A 22,749-nucleotide genomic window follows, 5' to 3' on the forward strand; every position below is an offset into this window, starting at 1 on the left:
ATATCTGGGGTATTGACATGTTATATAGTTTGATTGAGGTTGGTGTTATGTGGGTTTATATATTTATCAAAATGTGTCATACTGAAGCATCTGTGCTTTTTAAGGAATGTAAATCATACCTCAATAAAAACCCCCTATTGCCATAATCATATTATACACTAATTCTATTTAAATAAAGGCTAAAAGTCGGGGCACCTGGGTGGCTCAGTGGGTTAAGCATCTGACTCTTGATTTCAGCTCAGGTCATGATCTCGCGCTTTGTGGGTTGGAGCCCCACGTTGGCCTCTGCGCTGACAGTGCAGAGCCTGCTTGGGATTTTCTCTCTCTTCCTCTCTCTACTCCTCTCCCACTCGGTCTCTCTCTCTCTCTCTCTCTCTCAAAAATAACTAAACATTTAAAAAATTTTTAAAATAGGGGCGCCTGGGTGGCTCAGTTGGTTGAGCATCCGACTTCGGCTCAGGTCATGATCTTGCGGTCTGTGAGTTCAAGCCCCCCATCGGGTTCTGTGCTGACAGCTCAGAACCTGGAGCCTGCTTCGGATTCTGTGTCTCCCTCTCTCTGCCCCGCCCCCACTCATGTTCTGTCTCTCTCTCTCTCTCTGTCAAAAATAAATAAACATTAAAACAAAATTGTTTTTAAATAAAGGCTAAAAGAAAAACTGATTGCCTGATTGTGCTAACTGGCCAAATGTTTAGATAGATAGATAGATAGATAGATAATAGATAGATAATTGATATATGTGTAGTTAAGATATATGCATAGATACAATAATCATCTCTGTACTTCTAGTTTGTATTGTAGCCTAATACAAGTAATGACCCATTTTGAGAAATAGGTTATTAACTACTAAAATTATAAAAAAGGATAAGAAACCTAAGATTTACTTTATAAGCCTGTTTGGACCTACTTTTTTGTTTTGATAGGTTTTCACTTGTGTGATAAAGGATAGACAAATGAAACAGAGTTTTCCTTTGTACTACCATGGGTGCACTACCATATATATATTTTTTTATTCCATTGAAAAAAATCTCATCAAAATGTCAGTGTAGATTTCTAGACTTCTCTGAAAATCTCCTTTCGCTCCAAATATGTTGTTGGGAGTACTTCTTCCCTGATTCTATCAACTGTATTCACCAGCTCCCAAGTGCATAATCGAGATAGAGGAGATATAACAAGAAAAGAGACAGGCATCTCTTCACCATTTGTGAGAGTAATGAACCCCTTCATCTGATCTTATTATAATTGCGCCACCTCTGGCACTGGTCTTTGGATCTGCCCCCAGTTATTCCAACATCAATTTCTGGGCATATTGATGCATAATCTTAGCTGGCAAATCTCTACTCTCCAGGCCTTCTGTTTATTGTAATATCGATGAGATTTTCCTTTTATAGCTCCCTCTCTCTAGAGGTAAACAGATTTGGTTAAAAACAAAAGAGACTATTAATTAGCATCTTTCTAAAAAGAAGACTATTTTGTGCTGGTTTTTAATTCTCTAACGTAGATCGTTTTGTCTTCGTCTCACTGCTTCTGTTTCGTTTCTATGACTGTTTTTATAAAACTCATGCCTGTTTACTCAGATTGTAACAAAAGATAAGCATATTCTGTTTGTATTTTTCAAGCTCATTTTGACACTTAAGAACACGTTCTACCAGTTGAGCACGGTTCTGTCCTTTATCACACTCAGTATTAGAAATGGTATTTATCAGTTAGTAAATCACAGATGTTCAGTATGTGCACTTAACCACAAAAATGGGTGCGTCGAGATAGAATGATCACAAAGACATCTCCAACTCAGTAAAATGATAGGTCACTCTTGCCTGAAAGAAAGAACATCTTCCTCTCTTATGTGGGAGAAAAGATAATTTGTCTTTCTTACTTTGTTTAAATGAAATAGCTAGGCTAGTCTGTAGGGTTTTCTCTCTGGATCTGTAAAAGAATTTCCCAAAGGCAACAATTAAAGAACAAATTTATGTACATAAAATGACTATGTGACAGAGAATTCTGTTTATTTTAGTTATCCTTGATTTGGTTTGCCACTCTATAGATCTAATCATTTGGAGAGAGTTTAGTTATGCAGATCGATAATTGAATTTTAGAGTAGTCCAAAAGCATGTTATTGCTTTCCAAATTGCAGAAGAAAATGTACCTGATTTGCTTCTCCCAGGTAAATTTAATCAATATTTCTTTGGTCTAGCTTCAGATACTCCATCTAAAAGTGAAGAGGAAAATTCCAAAGTTCAGTAAGGAGTTTGTTCCTTGACATCAGTAAAGTAACTGCTTACTAACTTTTTCTTTCCCATTTTGAGCTTATATATGGAGAATTTACCTACAATTTCATAAGGAAGCACATGTTTCTAACTTAATACACAACTAGAATCTATATTTTTCAATGAAAAGTACTGGACAATTAATTTGGGTGGGCTTAAATGTGCATTAATTCATTGCTCATTTTGATCCACCTTGGGGGCTAATTTGGAAAATATACCACATTAACCTACCACTCAGAGATAATTGCTGAATGTATTTCAAGAGTTTGAAATCATCCCATTATGTACATTTCTACCTTCTTATTTCCATTTGAGCCAATGAAAGGTAAAATGTTAAGTAGGATGAACTAATTATTCCAGGAGAACATTTAAAAAGATGCTTCTCTGCATTTAGTCAAGGGTTCTGCACAATGTAATAATAGATTGCTACTGATGACTTTGATTATTATAATCATGTTGAATGGCAAGGTATTTCAAAAACATTTCTGGAAAAGATTGGCTTAAAGAAAGATACAGGTAAAAATAAATCATGATTCAAAAGGTTATCCTACTAGTAAACTACTATGTGATACCTGTTTTTTCAAAGGTGCAAATTGTTTCTAAACCTTCAGTGATTCCTGTGATGATAAAATATGTTTGTCAGTCTTTGACTTCTCTAGTTAATATTTTGTTTTTATCATATTGTAATACTTAAAGGTTACACAGCATTCAATATAGATTGAAATAAGAAATTTTTCATGGATACCTATAACTTTGCAATAGTTTCTTAGTTTTTCTTTTTAAAACAAACCAGTTCACAAACATTAAACGGACCACAGACCCCAGGGAACTAACCAATCAAACAATTAACTTTCTCATTAACAAGTTTCACAAGGCATGTAAGTTAAAAAACAACAGTAATAACAAATCTTTATTTCTGAAATGTTAAATCATACTGTGTTGCCTGTCATTTCAAGTTATAACCTGTCCCAAATTCACAGAATCTCAGACATGCCCTGCAAACTGAAAATAAAAATGGCCTTGAGAAAGGAAATCAGATTTCAAATGTCTAAACAATTAACATGAAACCTGAAATATAAGAATAATGCCTTATATTATTTAGAAATTTCTCTCAATCCAGTTATTTTTAAGATCTCTGAATTTAAGAAGAATGCTATAGAAATAAACACTTGTCTCTAACCTTCACTATAAGTGCATTTTAGGGTAGTTATCAGATTTAAAAAATAGGTGTCAAGTAGGAAGGAGACTAGTCTGAGCATTTGGCTGCTGAGCAGATGGGCAAAATGAGGGTAGGGGTAGCTGAAAACAAGAATCTGAAATCCAGTATAAATTTGGCTAGCAAGTGATGACATAATTGCAGGAAAAATCTAGATGGAGTAAATAGGCAGAAAAAAAAATGCAAGTTATCTCATATGATTGCAAGTCAAAAAGAAGATCATGTAAGCAGAAGTATCTAGGAAAAAACCTTCAAATTTCTTATTAAATGAAGGTACTTGAAATTAAGAGAACAGCTAATGTTCAATTTTAAATATTTATTGATTGTTTTCTATGTAACAAATTGGTAATGACAGTGAATATATTAGAGTTTCTGTCCTAAAAATATCTCACAATCTAGCTGATGCTCACATCTGTATGTTTCTTTAAAATTCAGCATAGGGATTTAGTTCTGCTGGTTCTTGATGGCTGACCAGGTTAATTAGAAACAATCACCTTAGTGAAGAGAGTGAGAAAACTTGACATCACTATACACACACACACACACACACACATATACATATATATACACTTGAATAAAAAATACATATTATATATAAATATAAATATAAATATAAATATAAATATAAATATAAATATATATATACACACTTGAAAAAAATGTACTTGGAGAATTTAAAAGGCAAGGGAAAATAATAAGGCCAAGATTCAGAGGAACACAGAAAATCAGAGATGTGAATCCAGCATTAGTGGCTAATTTTCCCTTAAAATGTCTTTGAATTTCAGAAAAAAAGGTATTTAGGAGGGTGGTGAGTTCAGAGCTCACCAAGTAGAGAGTAATAACTACCTGCTCTGGGATGGGACTGTTAAGACCTATATTCTAAAAATGAACTGAGGAAGAAAGGTCCTTGCGGAGATGTATCTCAGCTTCAAGTGATTATTTCAGATCTCAAATTCTTTCTCCATTAAAAATGGCTAAGATAAATACTAGATGTAAAATAGTTACAAACAATAGAGTTATCAGACGCAATCTTTGGCTACTCTTGAGATGTTCAAGGAAATGAGAAGATTGGAAATTTTAGCAGAAAATTGGAAATTACAAAATGAAAGAAATGGAAATCAGAACTGAAAAAATATAATAAACAGAGATGAAGAGAAAATTAATAAACTGACATAAGCAAAGAGAGAAAAGATCCAGAATGAAGCAAGGAAAAATAAAAGAGAAAATACAAAACAGAAAGCTGGAGACAGAGAATAGAGAAGAAGAAATCTATATAAAAACGGAATCTCGAAAGGAACTAGGAGACAGTGGAATACAAATATTATTCAAACAAATAATGGCTAAGCATTTTCCAAACTGATGAAAGACATCAAACCCTGGATTTAAAAAATGAGACAAGTTTCAAGCAGGATAAACAAAAAGAAAGCTTCATTCATGCATATCATAGTAAAATTGCTGAGAACTGAGGCACCTGGATGGCTCAGTTGGTTAAGCGTCCAACTCTTGATTTCAACTCAGGTCATGATCTCGCAGTTCATGAGTTCGAGCCCCACGTTGGCCTCAGTGCTGACTGTGCAGAACCTGCTTGGGAATCTCTCTCTTCCTCTCTCTCTGCCCCTCCCCTGCTGTCTCTCTCTCTCTCTCTCTCTCTCTCTCCTCTCTGTCTCTCTTTCTCTCAAAATAAATAAACTTTTAAAAAATTGCTGAGAACCACAGTTAATTTTGCTGAGGAAAAATATGTTTATGCCCCAATAGAATAAACTCAAATTACATGAGAAAAATTCAAAAAATAATAAAAATAATTTCAAAATTATAGTCAGAAATTTTCACACACCTTTCACAGTTACTGATAGAGCAAAATAGTTAAAGAAGGGCTATATTATAATTTGTTCATATGACTAGCACTCATGCCAACAATTATTTAGTGAAGGGAATATCCTAGATAAATGTTTGATAGCTATCAGGGACTGATTAAAACTTAGACAAGGACCATTAAGGACTATATGTGTGTGTGTTTCATTTTTATTTCACTATTACATCAGTTTCTATCATCTACTTTTCTATATATCACAATTTCTATTTCTATTTTTGTTCATTTTCCTTGCCAATGTAATACTACACTCATCTATGGTAGCTCTTATCTAAAAACCTCTCACTTTCTCCATAGTCCTCATCTTCAAAAAATTGTAATCAAGGACTACAATTAACTTCTTCACTATGAGTGCACTTGTTAACCCTTTGTTTTTTGGTATAGGTCCTTCCCACTCTACTAGAAATCTTTCTTCAGAAATTCCCATTGACCTAAAACACTAAATATTTTCCTTCAATTGCCTCCTGCTGAATAAATTCACAGCATTTGTCATGATAGGTCATTCCAAAGATATCTATTGGCTGTCCTAACATCGAACTATCCCATTTATCTTGCAATCCTCTTAGTGTCTCTTCCCTTACTCATCTGTATGCATCTTTCCCCTCCATCTTTCTATCATGCTAATTTCTAAGAATCTGCCCACAGCCATTTTGATGTTCACTTTCTTGCTTTGGAATCTTGGCTAAGTCCACAGTTTCAGCTACCATCTCCAAATCAGTCACTTCCAAATCTTTCCTAAGAAACAGCTGAATTTCTAACTGTATGTTATTTCTACACTGAATTCAGTAAGTCTAAAATTAAATGATCTGTCCCTGGAGTACCTGGACGGCTCAGTTGATTAAGTGTCCAACTCTTGAGCTCTGTTCAGGCCATGATCCCAGGGTCATGGGATGGAGCCTGGAGTGGAGCCCTTAGTGAGATTGGTGTTTAGCATGAAGCTAAGATCCTCTCTCTCTCCCCATTTGCCCCTCTGTCCCTATCCCACACTTGCACACTCTCTCTCCAAAACAAATTATCTATTACCATCTTTTACACAATTCTCAGGGGTCTTATAGTCCTCTTAATGTACTTTTTTTGCAGTCACTGTAACTAAAAATCCCTGAATTACTCTTGTTTTTCCTCTTCCTTGTCTTTAATTATACATAAATCATTATATATATTGAAGCTACATATGTATGTGTATATATGAATGTATATATATAATATGTATATTATATATGGTTTTTTGCATGCATTTCTTCTTCCTTAACCCCCTTTTTACCATTTTAGTGAAAATAATCATTACCACTTGAGGCCATCATTAGTATTTTTGAAATATTTTCAGTCTTCCTTGCTTCCAGTTACATGGTATGAATGCCTTTCCCTGCATTCCTGGAAAGTAGGCCATGCAATGTGATTTCCCTTGGTCAGTTAAGTATGGAGAGAAGTGTTATGTGAAAATTCTGGATGGAAGCTCTTCAGGCATTGCATGTTTTACCCTGCTGCTACTCTTTCCCTACTGCAATGATAATGGAGAGCAACAGTGATAAGAAGAACCCGCTGATATGTGCTGGTTAAGTTGTATAAGTGAGAAACTTTTAAAGACCCTGAGATCTGGGACTATATATATATGCAATATATATATATTGCATATATATATGTATGTGTGTGTGTGTGTATATATATATATATATATATATATAGACTTTTGACCAAAGTATACTTTTGACCAAAAACTTTTCATCTAAACTTTGTCTTTTAAATGAAATTTTTCACGTTATGAAAAATACATTCTTCTTACAGAGTATTAAAGAAAAAGAGAATACTACACTTAGCATGGTGAACATAGTGCATGGTACACAATTGTCCAATCACTATGTAGTATACCTGAAACTAACATCGTATGTCAACTATACTTCAAGAAAATTTCAATGTGCATATGGCAATACTTTTTTATTAATTTGCTCTTCCTCAGTCAAATAAATGGTTTGAGCTTTCCCCCAAGAATATAAAAATGCAAAAATGGTTTAAATACAGAATTCAATCAAATTATGTATAAAGAATAACTGAACAAATTACCTAATTTATATATTCCAAAAGACGAAAATAGTTCAATTGCTCAAAATTTACCTTTGAGTTTATAGAACAGATTAATTCTTTCCCCATTGTTCAAGGGGATGCCTCTGTTAATGGGATCCCTGTAACTCCAGGGGAATTTACTGATTTGTTAGCAGCAGATATGTAAACCACAGGCCTTTTACTGGGGAACGTGAGCATGGGGGTGTACAATCTATGGTTAGGTCTTCTGTGGGTTCCTTTATTGACTTTATTTTTGAATGGAGTAACCTATCCGTTGAATAATGGTATAGTCAAGAGGGAGTAATGTCAGTTGGGGAAGGCAGGAGGATGAGTTGGTACACTTAGATTTTGGTATGGGATTGTTGCTTGTAGGCTTTCACTAAATATGCCTTTTTCTCTATCCCAAAGCACATCTTCACTCAATTTTCAGCAGTCACTATGTATGTCAAATTCCAATTTCTTGATTATTGTATCCTCATTCATCACCCCCTTTCTTTGTGTTACCTTCAGAAGTTTCCCTCAGCTAGTGTGTTAGTTTGTAAACAATTAATAATGATATGCCAATGTTATTTATCTTTTAGTTCTCCCTCACCCTCACCACCTTTCAGTGATATGACTTGGTTTTCCAAATGTATATCTCTGGCTTTATTTTTGGCTTAAAACTTAGCTAGATCCCTTTGCTCTTGTCCTATCTTTGACAGAAACTTTCATTAATTTTTTTTTTCTCTACTCAAGGTCTGGGCAAATATGAATCATTTTTCAATTTCTAACATTCTAGATCACAAGATACACTTTGTGACTTACAATTTTGAATTGTAGCTGATTCCTTATGAATTGAGCACAACTTTTGCAAGTAACAAAATTCAGATGTTCAATAAAAACAGCTTTATTTTCTGTAACAATCTATATTTCAAGTCCAAAGTTGGTTATAAAAATTAATCTAGTTACTTTTAGATGTATTCATTATTTCAGGATTCAACCAATATTTTTCACTGATCCCCCTCCTTCTTTTCCCCAGAGTGCCATTCAAATTCCTCCTGGCTTATGTATCAAGCTTGAATCTGGAAAAGGTAAAACCACATGATTTAGAGTTTGTTCATTCTGGTATCTGTTGAGGTTAACAATCCCATCACTGTCTTGAATGTGTCATCGGGGTGACTTAACGATAGTACCACATTGATATCTGCTAGAACCTGACAACCAAACAAGTTTTGAAACAGCTTCTGCCCTTCATGATCCCTGGAAGTTTATCCTCAAACTTCTATGCCTTTCTCAAGGCAAGAGAAAATAGGACTGCTTTCTCACAATACTCCGGCGACATGTGACTCTTTGTAGGAACATCTCTCCCATATGTCTCTGGAGGTTTTTATATGTATAATTTATCCTATCACCAGACTGCTGGTGTAGAGGAAAATCTAACAGTCTGATGTCACAAGGGCTCAAATGAAAACTGTTTATGAGTTTCTTCCTCCTTCAGATTTACCCCAAGACATCTGCCTTCTTCACATCCTTTCTCTGGAACTAGTTCCTTCTCAAAACCTGCCTCTCTAAGCGTTTCTCTTCTGATCATGGGATCTTTATGAAATTCATGGGAAAACTGGCACCTACATCTGTATTCATTATTCCCAAATCTGTATTTAATCTATACATATTCTGTCCTCCTTACTTCAAAATATTTTGTAACTAAGAAAAAAATCTCTGACAAATCAAATATTTTCAAATTATTATCTGTTATGAGTTTCAGGTGACAATTTTTTGAGCTCAAAAATCAAGAACTTTTTCTCTGTTGTGCCACTGTTCAACTTCTGTTTTTTGGACCCATGTTCCTAGACTCACACAACTGCATCCTGAAATGGGAAAACAAGATGGGAGCAAAATAGAATTCCGGTAAAAAAACACATTGATGAATATGAAAATATCACACCAATGTGCTCGTTTCATTAAGGATACACTTGTTCTGTACTTGTTCTTGAAAAAAATTCTTTTTGTTTTTGGTGGGTGTGAAAATAGCAAAATTTTAAGATGCTTTTCTTTCGTTATCTTTCGCCACAAATCCCATCATTGGCTTGGAAGTATGCTGATGTCTCTGCCAATTGAAAATACTTCTCATCACACTGACAGTACCTTCCAGCTACTGCCCTGGTTCCTTCCTTTCATTGCCAGACTTCTCTAAGGACTCTTCAACACTTGGAGTTCATGTCTTTACTGCCTTTACTTTTTTAAACAAAATATTCAACCTAAAAGCATGTTAAATAACCAAAATGTTTACCACTGCAAAATTTAAAACTCCAAAATGACCTATGAAGTCCTGTGTGGCCTGCTTACTATTTATCTCTCTAGTTATATCTCATAACACCCTTCCTCTTGTGTTAAATGTCGAGTCACATACCCTTTTTCACTTTGTAAAGTTCCTTCTACCCTGGCCTTTGCACATCCAATTTTCTCAGCCCCCAATGCTCTTCTTTCCACTTCTCTGATGTAAAAACTTGATGAATTAGCACTCACTAACTGAAGCTTTTCTGATATATGATCTCTTACACTTGATCTTAGCCAAAAGACGGAGAAGCAATCTAATGTGTGATCTCTGAAAACCTCATGCTGTCTTTAATAGCACTATCATAGTGTTGATTTTACAGGCATTAGTAATTATTTGATTAACATCTAGGTCTCTTACTATACCAAAACCATGCATGTTAGGTTCCCTATTCCTAGAAATTGGTCTGTTCGTTGGTTTATAATAGACACTCAATAAATATGTGTTGAAAGAAAGAATAAAACTTTCTTTTTTAGGAACTTCTTTGAGGAGTATTCCCTGACAGAGAAGAGACTGTTCAGTGAATCACAGACATTGTTCCTTTTTCATATTATAAGACTGTATTTTTTTATGTCAACTAGATACTAAGTATCTAAAAATTGCAGTATCACAATCACTACTATTTTATTATCCTTTGTAATATTCTGAGTAAATTCTCAGTGATTGCCCTGACGAAATTCATAGGGCAGTAATAGGATAGTTATCATTTGAATTTGTATATTTCTATGTCCTTCCCTCCTCAAAATATTATATATTTAAGGCAAAAATTTAAGCCTTAAGCCTAATGGGCAGTATCAGTTCTCTTCAATTTAGCCCAAATTGACACACCCTCCAGAACAATGGAAAATATTATTACAGTCCTCTCTGATAAATAATTTATGTTAATTTTATATTAAAATAAACAGATACATTGTGCAACAGTTGCCCAAGATCTTATGATAAAATAATAGTCTTTAAGAACCATGTAAAGTTCTATTTATGATTATCTCAACATTTATTTGACCTCCCTTGTTGAATATTTAGATTATTTACCAGTTTGTATTAATATTAATGATGGTTTGAGTCAATTTACACGTATGTGTAGTAAGTGCATTGAATAACCAGTATTCACAGAGTGTAATAAAAAGCAGCTGCATTGTGTTTTCTCCCACTCTCCCTCTAAAACCACATTTAAGGTTTTTTAAATCATTTTTAAGTAAGAGAAAGTCTTATTACAACTTTAAATCACTGAATGCAATCTCAATTCAGCAATTAAATGCATTTAGCCTCAGGTAATAATAGAAACTTTGAACTTCTTTCAAAGACGAATATTCTCAACTTTTTCAGATCTTGTTCAACAGATGGAACACCAGACTTGAGGAATGAAAGATGATTGGCGTTTTTGTTTCTTCTGAAAGTCCTCCTTCTCTGAGCTACTGAATGTTTTCCATTGTTTGCTTATTTGTTTGTTTTGTTTTGTTCTGTTTGTTTCTTTTCTGGGGTTGCAGTAGAAAAAGAAAAAAAAGAGGTAAGGAAATCAAGACATTTTAACTTGCTTGGAATTTTTATAAGCTAGCTTGGTACTCTCAAGACCTGACAGGTGTTTAAAGTCTATGCTTTTGTGAATATGTTTCTAAATTTACCAGAGGCCACCACTGAGCAAGTTCTATTGTATTTTGCATAATGTGCCTCTCAGTTGTCTCTAATTTCTTATTAACCCCTGTGAATATGGCTAGCTCCCCTCCAGCTTCCAAAAGGTGAGGTCTCATTACCCATTAAAGAGACATTACTCACTATTTTGGCCCTTAATAGATAGTTCTTTCTTTCTCTTGGCCCATTTATGGATCATAGCAAAAACTCAAGCATTTCTTATTTAAACAAATTCTAATACTGTAGGCCTATTATAAGGCAGTAGCACCTCTCTATTTCACCAAAATAGCCACTACACCCCTCATCCTCTAAATCTCCTGGACCATAGTCATTCATCGTATTCCACTAATGACAGAGATACAATATTAAGCTCTCTCTGTGGTGCCACTGGTGTTCCTCTTCCAGTTGAAGTAAAAGGTCGGTCCAACTGTCCCGTGGGTTCAAGGTGGGGAACACAGGGGAGTCTCTCTAGGAAATCTTATTTATCTTTCTCTCTGTCTCCAACAAATTGCCTCTTTTATGGTACCAATATGTGTGAATATCTTACTGACTATTAGAACCTGCTTTGACATTTGCACATGGTGGTCCGTTGTATAATCCACATTGGAATTTAATGTTTGTTGTGTTCTTGCTTTAGCAAAAAAAGAACTAAGAAAGAGTAAATACATTTTTTGCATAAAAAATGTTTTCAACACCAGAGTGTCCACAGTTATTGGCCAGACTGTGACTATTTTAAAGCTCTTGGTACACATCTGTTAAGTGTTGCGTAAGGTTGTAGCTGTCAGTTTACCCTCCAAACTCATCTACAAATGCTCCTAAACAATGAGCATTACCCTAAAAAACCCCTGTCAATTAACCATTTTATTGTTTTGTTTTTACTTGTTTTCTATTGATTTAGAATATACACCTTCAACATTTGTTGTTAACCAGTGATCCTTTCTTACAGAATTTTTGTCACATTCTTCCCCAGATTTCTATCGGAATAATATCATTAACTTTCAGGGCCTCCAAAAATCCTAAGTATTCCACACCTATCACATACATTGCAAATATCTGTAGTTTGTCCTATAGTCCATCTGAATATTGATACTAGTCCCCCTTCCCTGAGAGCCCCCTATGTCTTCAATCTCCCTACACAAACTTTATGACAGTCAACATTATGATGTATCAAATTCTCATAGCATAATCCTTGTTCCTAAAAGGGTCAGATTTATGTTGCCAAATAAAGTGGGTAAAACTCAACCCGGCATTCAGAGCCCTCAAAATGACAACACCATTAACAGCAATGACAATGGTTATTATGATTTTTATTGAATACTATGGTGACTGTTTTATATTATTTTTCTCATTTGAGCCCCAGAGCAACCATGTAAGATAGTACTATTATTACCCCTATTTTACAAATGAGAAAAAGTTAGTCTGGGAATTAGATAATGTTCCCACAGTACGGGAGGTTGAATAATAGTCCCCCAAAGATGTCCACATCTTAATCCCCAGTAAATATAAATATATTCCATCACATGGCAAAAAGGTTTTGCAGGTGTGATTAAGTTAAGGATTTTGATATGGGGAGATGATTCTGAATTATCTGAGTAGACCTAATGTAATCACAAGGCACCTTATAAGAAACAGACAAAAAGGACAGAGTCAGAGATGGGATGACAGAAGTAGTCGGAGAGGAGAGAGATTTGAAAATGCAGTATTATTGGATTTGAAGATGGAAGAAAGTGCTACTAGCCAAAGAATATAGGTGGCTTCTCTCAGCTAAAACTGGCACAAAAAAAAAAAAATTCTCCCAGCACCTCTAGAAGAAATATATTGATCCATTTTGGACTTCTGATCTCCAGAACTGTCAGGTAATTGATTTGCATTATTTTATGCCATTGCTTGTGGCAGTTTGTTACAGCAGCAATAAGAAACTATATACAGGATCACAGGACTGGTAAGTAGTGAAACAACGACTAACCATTCTCTGTTTGATTTCCAAATTTCTCATCTTTCTTCTTATATGGCCAACCTGCCTTTCCAACTACAGCTGAATCGTTGACAATGACATGAAAGTCTTAATTTCAAATATACTATTGTTAAACCATGTGTCAAATAATTTACCCTGATATTTTCCTTTAAAAATATGTATTTACTTTTGTATTAAATATGTATTCTGGATGGTTCAATAGTCATGATCTCACTGGTTCCTGATTTGGAGCCTGAGCCGGCATCAGGCTGTCTGCTATCAATAGGGAGGCTGTTTTGGATCCTTTGTCCTCTCTCTCTGCCCCTCCCTTACTCACACTCTCAAAAATAAAACATTTAAAAATATACGTATCTTATAATCCAGCCAAAATGTTGCTTCCTGAAATACTAACTTTAATTCCTGGACAATATTCTGAATTTACTAATTTTTTTAGCTGTAATCCTGCCCCCCATTCTCTCATCTCCCAACACACACACACACTGATCATGCACCATTTCCTCAGCACCCAGCTGAAATGCTACGTTTCCGTGATTGTAGTCCTGATTTTTTTTCACTATATGTCAGTTGTGCTGTGTTTCCTCTTGTACAATCTTTTATCATACTGAGCTATAGTTAGTTATATCTGCCTTCTTTTCTAGGTTTTGAGTTGTCTGAGTCTATGGATGATATTTGCTTTTTTTCTTCTTTTTTTATAGCTGTGAGTTCCTAGCCTAGGATATGGCTCCAGGTAGGTGATCAGTAAAAGTATGTCGAATTGAACTATGCCTGCTAAGAACTGTGTCTTTATAAGCCAGCTCTCAGCCATTCAATAACTTCTACTTCTGCCGCAAGGCTTTAATAAATATGGTGCAAGCCCCAAAAATGCACTTTTGGGTCAAATATATTGAGTTCAATCCTCTTCTCCACAAATATTGCTGAAATGAGCCTGGATTCCATCCCAGTTTCTGTCAAAGAGAACTTTATAGGCAACTCCTGGCTTTAGCTGAGTCCTTTATCCCAGGGACTCAAAGGCCATTACAGCTGCAAACGCTTCAAATCATAACAGAAAAGGAGGTTATATTACTAAATTATGTGAACTTTTTCAAATTCAACACATCAATCATTCTTCTTAAAACTGTAAATTCTCTGTACAGTACAACACATTTCTGAAGTAAAGAAAAAATGATTTTATATCTAGCTGGTTAGTACTAGAAAACAACTATTTCTAAAACTTTCTATCTAGTATTCTTACATTACTCAGTTACAACTGGAAATGGCTCATTAGCAGATAATATTTTTCTTACTTGTTGTAGGGGATCCTTTGCCTCCTCTCAGTGTAGACATCCACACTGAGTTATTTTCAATGTTATTCGAATTCTTCCCTCAGGGAATATCATGACACTCTGTATCCATCATGCTACCTGTTTCATTTGTCTTATGCTTTAACCTGTAGTTTCCTGATGCCGTTTTAGTGATGGTTGAAAAAGTCTTAAACATCATGGGATGTTTGAAAGTTTACATCTATATACAATAGATAAAATTTTCTATCTGTACCTTTCTGATCGATGTCTGTGTCAACCAACAAACTTCGAAGGTGTAGTTAGATCAGCACAGAAATTTTATAATTGTGGACGGGTACCATCATATTAAAATTTTATATTTTAGTGCCCTAGCTAATTTTTAAGTGCTTAACATTAGTTATTTTTTTGTGCTTCAAATAACCTCTATCAATACTTACCATCCCTGGTCACTGATGGACTCATTCCTCAAGTACTTTGCTTTGAGTATCTATGGTAGATCATTCATGGAATGGCATTTTAAGAAATCAGATCTTCAAAGCTTACTTTTCCCTAAAAGGTTAGTTTAAGAAAGATTTCTATTCCTTCACAAGCAGAGAGTTTCCAAGCAAAAGCCATGGTGCTGCCTTGGACTTGATGACATTCAGCAATTGGAGAATATTCCTGAATTGACTATTTTCAGCATGCAGGTAAGTATATCCATTTTTATGGGCGAGAGAGGGGATGAAGAGGTCAAAGATAATTGGGAGCCTTAGGAAGTTTGTTGTTGATAGTTTTGTTAGCCAATTTATTTTCGAGTGCCTGTGCTCACATATTTAGAATATGTTGTCATTAGTGCTTCGTGTAAAATCATCCTGGTATAGAGGGAACAGTGAGGATGCTAGAGACAGACAAATTTGCTCTAAGTTCTTGTCTATGTTCTCAATGGAATTGTGTCAGCTTTCTCATCTGCTAAAATAAGGGAAAACTTATCCATTCTAGCATCATTGTGAGATTCACAAATGATATTTTATCTGCAGTTCCTGATATGTAATGAGCATTGCAAAAATGTAATTATTATCATTCCCTGCTGACATTTATAAAAAGGAAAATTAGGCTGACTGTTTTCTATTATCATTTGGAAATTACACATGTGATGTGGTCCCCACATCACGCTTGACTAACAAAAAGAAGTCTAAATTTTAATTAAGGGCAAGGTTTGAATATTGTCAAACACTCTTTCACTAATTTTTAAATTGTGGTCTTGGATGTATCCCAAGATTTTAGAAAGGGATTGTTATTTCGGTTTATTTTGAGACAGAGAGAGAAAGAGAGAGAGAGAGAGAGAGAGAGAGAGAAAGAGAGAGAGAGAGAGAGAGAGAGAGAGAGAATCCCAAGCAGGCTCCACACGGTCAGCACAGAGCCTGATGGTGGGGCTCAACTCAAGAACCCTAAGATCATGACCTGAGCCACAACCAAGAGTCAGACACGTCACCGTCTGAGCCCCCCAGATGCCCCCAAACTGTACACTTTTAAAAGGATGGGAATTTTGGCATGCGAATTGTATCTCCACTTTAAGTATGTGTGCCAAAAAAAATATAGTAGATGTAGGTAGGTAGGTAGGTAGGTAGGCAGCCAGGCAGTGGACTTTCCTTTCTTCCTTTCTTTCTTCCTTCCTTCCCTCCCCTCTCCCTCTCCCCTCCTGACAATGGAAACAAACGTTAAGGGAATAAGCACAGAGGACAAGATGTGAGATTTGAGAAGCATTAGGGACAAGAGCAAATTTAGAAGGAACTATTAAAAATATGTGCAGTGTACATATTTATTTTACCTCCTCCAAACAAAAGTTCAAGAAAATCTGTATCAGTTTTTAATATTTTTTTCATTGAATTTGTACGTGCATATATGTGTGTACATGCACATGCAATTGTGTCTATTTTCTTGACTGCAATAAAATACTAAGGTAAAATCTAGTATGGTTCAAACACACCCAATTCTATGTAGGTCATACTTCTTGGGCCCACCTGAAATTATTTGATTATACACCTATATTTTAATAATTTTCAACGAACAGCATTATTGTTAAAAAGCATAAAGAGAAGTAAAGAGAGGCAATTTATTCAATGATCTACTTCTTATGAAATTTAACTCAATCAAGTTATGCTAACTCATGAAGAAAAACTATCCATTGAAATTGAAATATCACCTCAAGTAGGAAGCCATCAGTGGACAAACCCAGACAGGATCAATATTCTCTAGTGTCTGCATTTAAACCATCAGGACATCAACAAGCTTGGACTAGTAGTGTTGGATATGTGCCTTCTAGTCTATCCTTTCATATTGTGAATTTCTTCAGTATAGAGACTCTGTCTCATATTTATTTGCCTAGATCAACAAATATTTGTTGAATTGTATGCTTTAACAAAAGTTTAGTTTATGAAATAGAACACCAATTTTTCACATAGAATACAATTTTTTAACATTCTTTTCTGGTTCCTGGAAATATTTATATTTGCAAACTGTGGCATCTTTTTCTTACTATAAAAATATATGCTGAGCATGCAATCCAAGCAAAGACGTCTGTGTGGTCTTGAGGGATATTTCATTTAGGCTGTGGTAGAGCTTGGAAAATTATCTTTGCTTTTCTATAAAATACAACTTTCTAATGGCTCAAGTGCTGATACCTCTCAAATAATGTCTTGTTCTCATTTCAATAATACTAGAAAAATACTTATTTTTTTAACTTTATTTTCTCACCATTCCTTACAGAATGCCATGTTCCTGAGAGGGTGTATTCCTTTAAATAAAATGAATTAAATCGCAAACCTCTCAATTTATGACAAAGTTACAAACCATCTCTTTAGGGGAGGTTAATTCTATAAATTAATAATCTCTTCATCATGAACTTATTCTTGTGCTAGGAAAGTGACATTTTTTGATCTGGTCCTCAGATTCCTGGAGTATATACTTCTTAGAGTCTACAGATGCTCTCCTACTCATGAAGACAGCAATAAATCAAATGCAAAGTTTTAGGACTTTTGCTGTCTTCCAGATTTGGGAAAGAAATTGTTAAGAAATCAATCTCTTCCCTTTCTTTCTTGCTGTGTGTATGTGTGTGTGGGGGGGTCTTTTACCTAAAAATCGGGCAATGAAACAATTATTTTCATGCATTAAAAAGACTAAATTGAATGAGTCCACTGGTTATATTAGTTTTATGTAAGTTTAACATGAAGGTTGAGAGGAAATAAAATTTGGGATACCTACTGAGTTAATTTCCATATTCCTGTTAGATCTTGGTCTTATGCCTTCCAGCACTTTTAAAAACATCTGTAACTAGTGAATTGGGACAAAATAGTGAAATGCAGCATCCAAATGGAGCTACGGAGGTTTGGATTTCCTCATGGAAAACTGGAAAATATATTTTTTCATACTTAGTGAACTCTTTTTCAATTGGCAGAATATTATACTTTAGGCCATAAATGAAAGAAATTAAATACTGCATCAGCAAATGGTGACAGGGAAAATACATACAGTTATAAACATATTCTTACAAGGAAGCTTTTGGGTGGCCTGAGGGTGGTTAGGGGGGGGGAGCCTCAATTAAAACCAAATGTCTAATGTGTATCCAAACTATAAAACTTACCTGTCAAAATTAACCCATTGCTTAGCCATTTGAAAAACCCAGGTCTGACAAATAAGAAAACAATTAATTTCAACTTCAAACCTTGTAATAGTAGACGATTAAGCTGCTCCATGTTTTTACCATCTTACTGATCCTCTAATATGTCTGAAGAGCAGCAATATTTATGTCTGTAGTTTATTACAGCAACCATTTGTTGCATTTCTATTGTATGTGTGTGTCATTACTGTGAGAAGCACAAGAGGAACAAAGATTGTTAAATCCCAGTTCTTTCATTTAAAAGACTCAATCTGGAAGGGTAGGAGGGAGTGGGGTTGCAATTTACTTTTTGAATCAATGAGATTGATTGTAGTTTTTAATAGAACCATTGGTGTTTTTTCTTTCTTTTTCTTATGCTCATTGGGTCTTCATAAGATGTGGAAGATAGTGTTTAATGAATAAATTATTTGAAAATGAAATTACCCTCACGGCTAGCCTTAGATTGTGCTTACATGCATGACAGAACAGAACAGATTTGTCACCTGAGCAAAGTCCCATTTACCTCTCTTCCAGAAGCACACTCATTCCTGAAGCAGGCATAGACTACACTGGGAGCGACCTATGTCATTTTTTAGTCAGGTTTCCAAGCTTTATCTTTAACTCACACCAGAATGATGACTGTCCCCAAATTAAAGATGCAAATCAGGGGCGCCTGGGTGGCGCAGTCGGTTAAGCGTCCGACTTCAGCCAGGTCAGGATCTCGCGGTCCGTGAGTTCGAGCCCCGCGTCAGGCTCTGGGCTGATGGCTCAGAGCCTGGAGACTGTTTCCGATTCTGTGTCTCCCTCTCTCTCTGCCCCTCCCCCGTTCATGCTCTGTCTCTCTCTGTCCTAAAAATAAATAAAAAACCTTGAAAAAAAAAATTAAAGATGCAAATCAAACTGCCTGAACTAAGTCTCCATTTGATGTCAGTGCCTAGATACTTTGTTTTCAAAATCTTTATCACTTAGAGAGGTACTATATTCCTTTTTTTGGTTTTTTGTTTTGTTTTGTTTTGTTGTTTTTTTTTTAAACCACCTTAACAGCAGCTACATTCCAATTGATTTGGTGAGATGAATGCCATTTACACTTCAGTTTGCACCTTTTTGAAAATGGTCAGAAGGGAATAAATCTACACTTTCCAGAATGATTGTGCATAAGGAAGTCTGGGGTTGCTAAGAAGAGGTGTTAGACACGTATGGGAATGTATTAGTTACAATCACACCTAAATCTCAATGATTTCCAAAGTGATAGAACTAAAGTATACAGGAGAGCTGAGAGAGTTGGCAAAGATTAATTATACTTGACTTTTCTCTTGTTAATTATAAATGGCTAAAACTTCATAACTTCTACTGATGGAGCATTTGGTTGTAAATCTTCGTGGAAACAAATGTAAGAGATATCATATAATTATTAAGCGCATTTAAGTTTCTCCTTTGTACAGGAGAACAGATAGATTACACTGTCTTGGCATTAAAATATGATCACTAATTTAGAAGTAAGCAGGTTATATGGATTTATGAAGAACTTGGTATGGTTATTCAACCTTTGTAACAATCCCACCGTTATGCCTTTTACTTTCTTACTGTGATTTGCAGCAAGGTCTTCAAACAGCAAGAAAAAAAAAGTGGTAAACTTGAACTTGAACTTGTGCTACTCAAAACCAGGCAAATAGGGGGATGAAATATAAGAGACTGAATGACTAGAGCTGAGATAGGCAAGGAGAGAAGTAGCCTCAAAGACAGAAAGAAAGCTAACAGTAGTGCCATGATATCTTCAGCAGAGAAAAAACAAGGCAAGCCCTGGAGCCAGCCCGACCATGCTCCAGGAAGGCAAAGTGTCTATTGGAAAATTTTGGCTTTGGAGGCATATAGACTTGGATTCAGATCATAGCTTTGCAATTCATTATTTGTGTAATCTGAAAGCATCTTGAAATCCATCACTTCTAAACTAATGAAACTAATGGGTGAATGCCTGCTTGATTACGTTGTCAGAAAGAACTAATGAAACTTAGGTATTGGAGGAGCCAAATTAAGAGACTGAGAAGAGGTGGACAGTCATACAGGGGGACAACCTGGGTGGACTGTTGCTACAGAAAGAAAAAGAGTGCCTCAGGATGGAGTGGAATGCTGAGGAAGGTTACAGAAACTGAAAAGTCTTGGTAGGATTTTGTAGAAGATGAGTGAAAAATGCAAATGTATTGTAATGTAAATGTTTCCATGTAAACAAAGGCTAACAGAGCAGGAACGATCAGACCCAGCCTTGTGTGGGGAGGCCAGAGAAATGGGGATGAAAGAAACAATGCCGATCAGAGTTGAGGAGTGGCTAAGGGGCTAGAAGAAGATAAGGCTGTATGATCAGCAGGAATGATACATGACCCCAATATTTATTTGTCACTGTAGACTGAAAGTTTAATGAAACTGTATTAACTGTTCATGAGACATAAACCCTCTTAAACAATCTACAAATACAGTATCAGTAATAATTATATGACACACTATGGATTTCCTTTGAATAAGCATTAAACGTTTGGAACCCATGTTAGCACGGCACACTTGGACAATTAAGCTGAGCATTGCATGTTAATTTCTTTTATCCTATTCATCTTAGTTTTCACCATAGAAACTAAATTACTTTTGAACATTAAGGCAAGCCAATTTTTCAGCGAATAAATGGAATTAGGGATAGGTAATCATGCAATTCATCTGAGGTAATGTTGATATAAATAATTAACCTTCTATTTTTACTTGTGAATAATACCAATAAACTAAGAAATTATGTAACATCAAATAAAATAACTCAATTATAATTAATGTAGCATGTATATGGTGATTGGGTAAGTTTTCTAGGTTTCTGTAAGAAAAATACATAAAATGGAGATTCAAAAAGGGTTGTCTTAAAATGAGATTGATTCTGATAGCAAACAGGAGGAAAATACAATGAAATTCAGAATTCTTGTGGCAGGAAGTGATTTTTGAACACAACCTTGCTTCAAGAAGTACATAAGATTATCTTGAATTGAAAATTGCAAATATCTGTCCCAGACTGTTTTTCTGTGAAGCCATCATGACATTTCACCTGTGTAGCTTCCTTTGAATTCAGGAAAGATTCCAAATGGGAAAACTGTGGCTTGGTGGAAAGGAAGGAACTCAGCCTTACATGAATGAACTCCAAGGAATGTTCTAAAAACATATTCAAAAAGAAACTTCCAAAGCACCTACTAGATGCCTTAGGGATAACAGAATAGAGACTGCCAAGTTTTAAAATCCCTTTCTCAGGGGTTTCTAGCTTTGCGACCCACTTGAAGTTTAACAAATTAGACATCTTCATTTGGAAAAAAAAATGAGGAAACTCTCTCACAAGGATTTTGGATAGCTCTTAACAAAACTATATTTTGATGATCTAATTTTAAATGGATTAGAAACATGCAGATTAAGTTTCTCTAGAAAGAAGCTACTTAAGAATCAAGGGTAAGTTGCTAGGCCAAGGATAGCTTGGCACTGGACAGCCTGGAGTCTTTGAAAATAACCCTCAAATATTTGACGAACCCAAATGACAGCCAAGTTCCCAGAAAATATTGAGCGGATAGTGGTTACTCACATGTAAGCTAAGTCTCCTAGAGGATTTACAATTACTGGGACATTAACTACGGAATATGTAAGGGAAGTAAGTGATCAGAAGAAAGACAAGAAGGGCTAAATGTTCCTTTTCTGTATATTCAATTCCTAATTGATTTGGTCCCCATGTAATAGATTGTGCGTGTGTGTGTGTGTGTGTGTGTGCGCGCGCGCTTCAATCTGTTACTTCAAGTGCAGCACGGTGAAGCTTATTGTACCATTTATATTATAGCACCCTACATGCTACGTTGACTCTCGTTATTGTTGTTTTGCCATATAACTTTTAAAGGAACAAAAAGTAATTTATAATTCTCCAAAAGCTCATAAGACTTGTAATCTATTTTGTTTTTGTTTTGTCTGTATTATGAAACACGCAAAAAAGGGCAGAAATCACTTGCAGAAAGGATTTTTTAAATTCTTTAAATTTCCTGCATAATCTACCATCTCCATCCCCCTCCACTTATGTTTCTTCATCTGTCAACTAGCTTCAGAGCCTCTAACACCTTCAAATATATTATACTCTGTTTTCAGGGTAAATTTTTTAAATTAGTTTATGTCCTCTACAAAGCATTACTCAATTGAACATATTCCTCATCTCTCAGTCAGCTATCCACACGTGTGCGCCAGTCTTTTGGAGTTATTTGGTTCACTACCTCTGCAAATCATAGTTTCTATTTTTCTAATGCGATACCCTTCCTTTTGTGCTGGTGAACTCTGCTCATTCACCATGCAGTCGTGCTGCCCACTTCCTCTCTAGAGCATTGCTTGACCTCCCAGGCATAATGAGGGTCTGCATCTCTTGGTTTCCAGCCTGTGTCCCCACTATTCCCTTGATAAATAAGAACAAGTCTTAGATTTATCCCTGTATCCTTGTACGGAAGAAATGGATAA

Source organism: Lynx rufus, unplaced genomic scaffold (genome assembly GCF_022079265.1).
Source record: "Lynx rufus isolate CCGP_SWC_20201006 ecotype Redwood Valley unplaced genomic scaffold, mLynRuf1.p SCAF_5, whole genome shotgun sequence".
NCBI classification, from domain to species: Eukaryota; Metazoa; Chordata; class Mammalia; order Carnivora; family Felidae; genus Lynx; species Lynx rufus.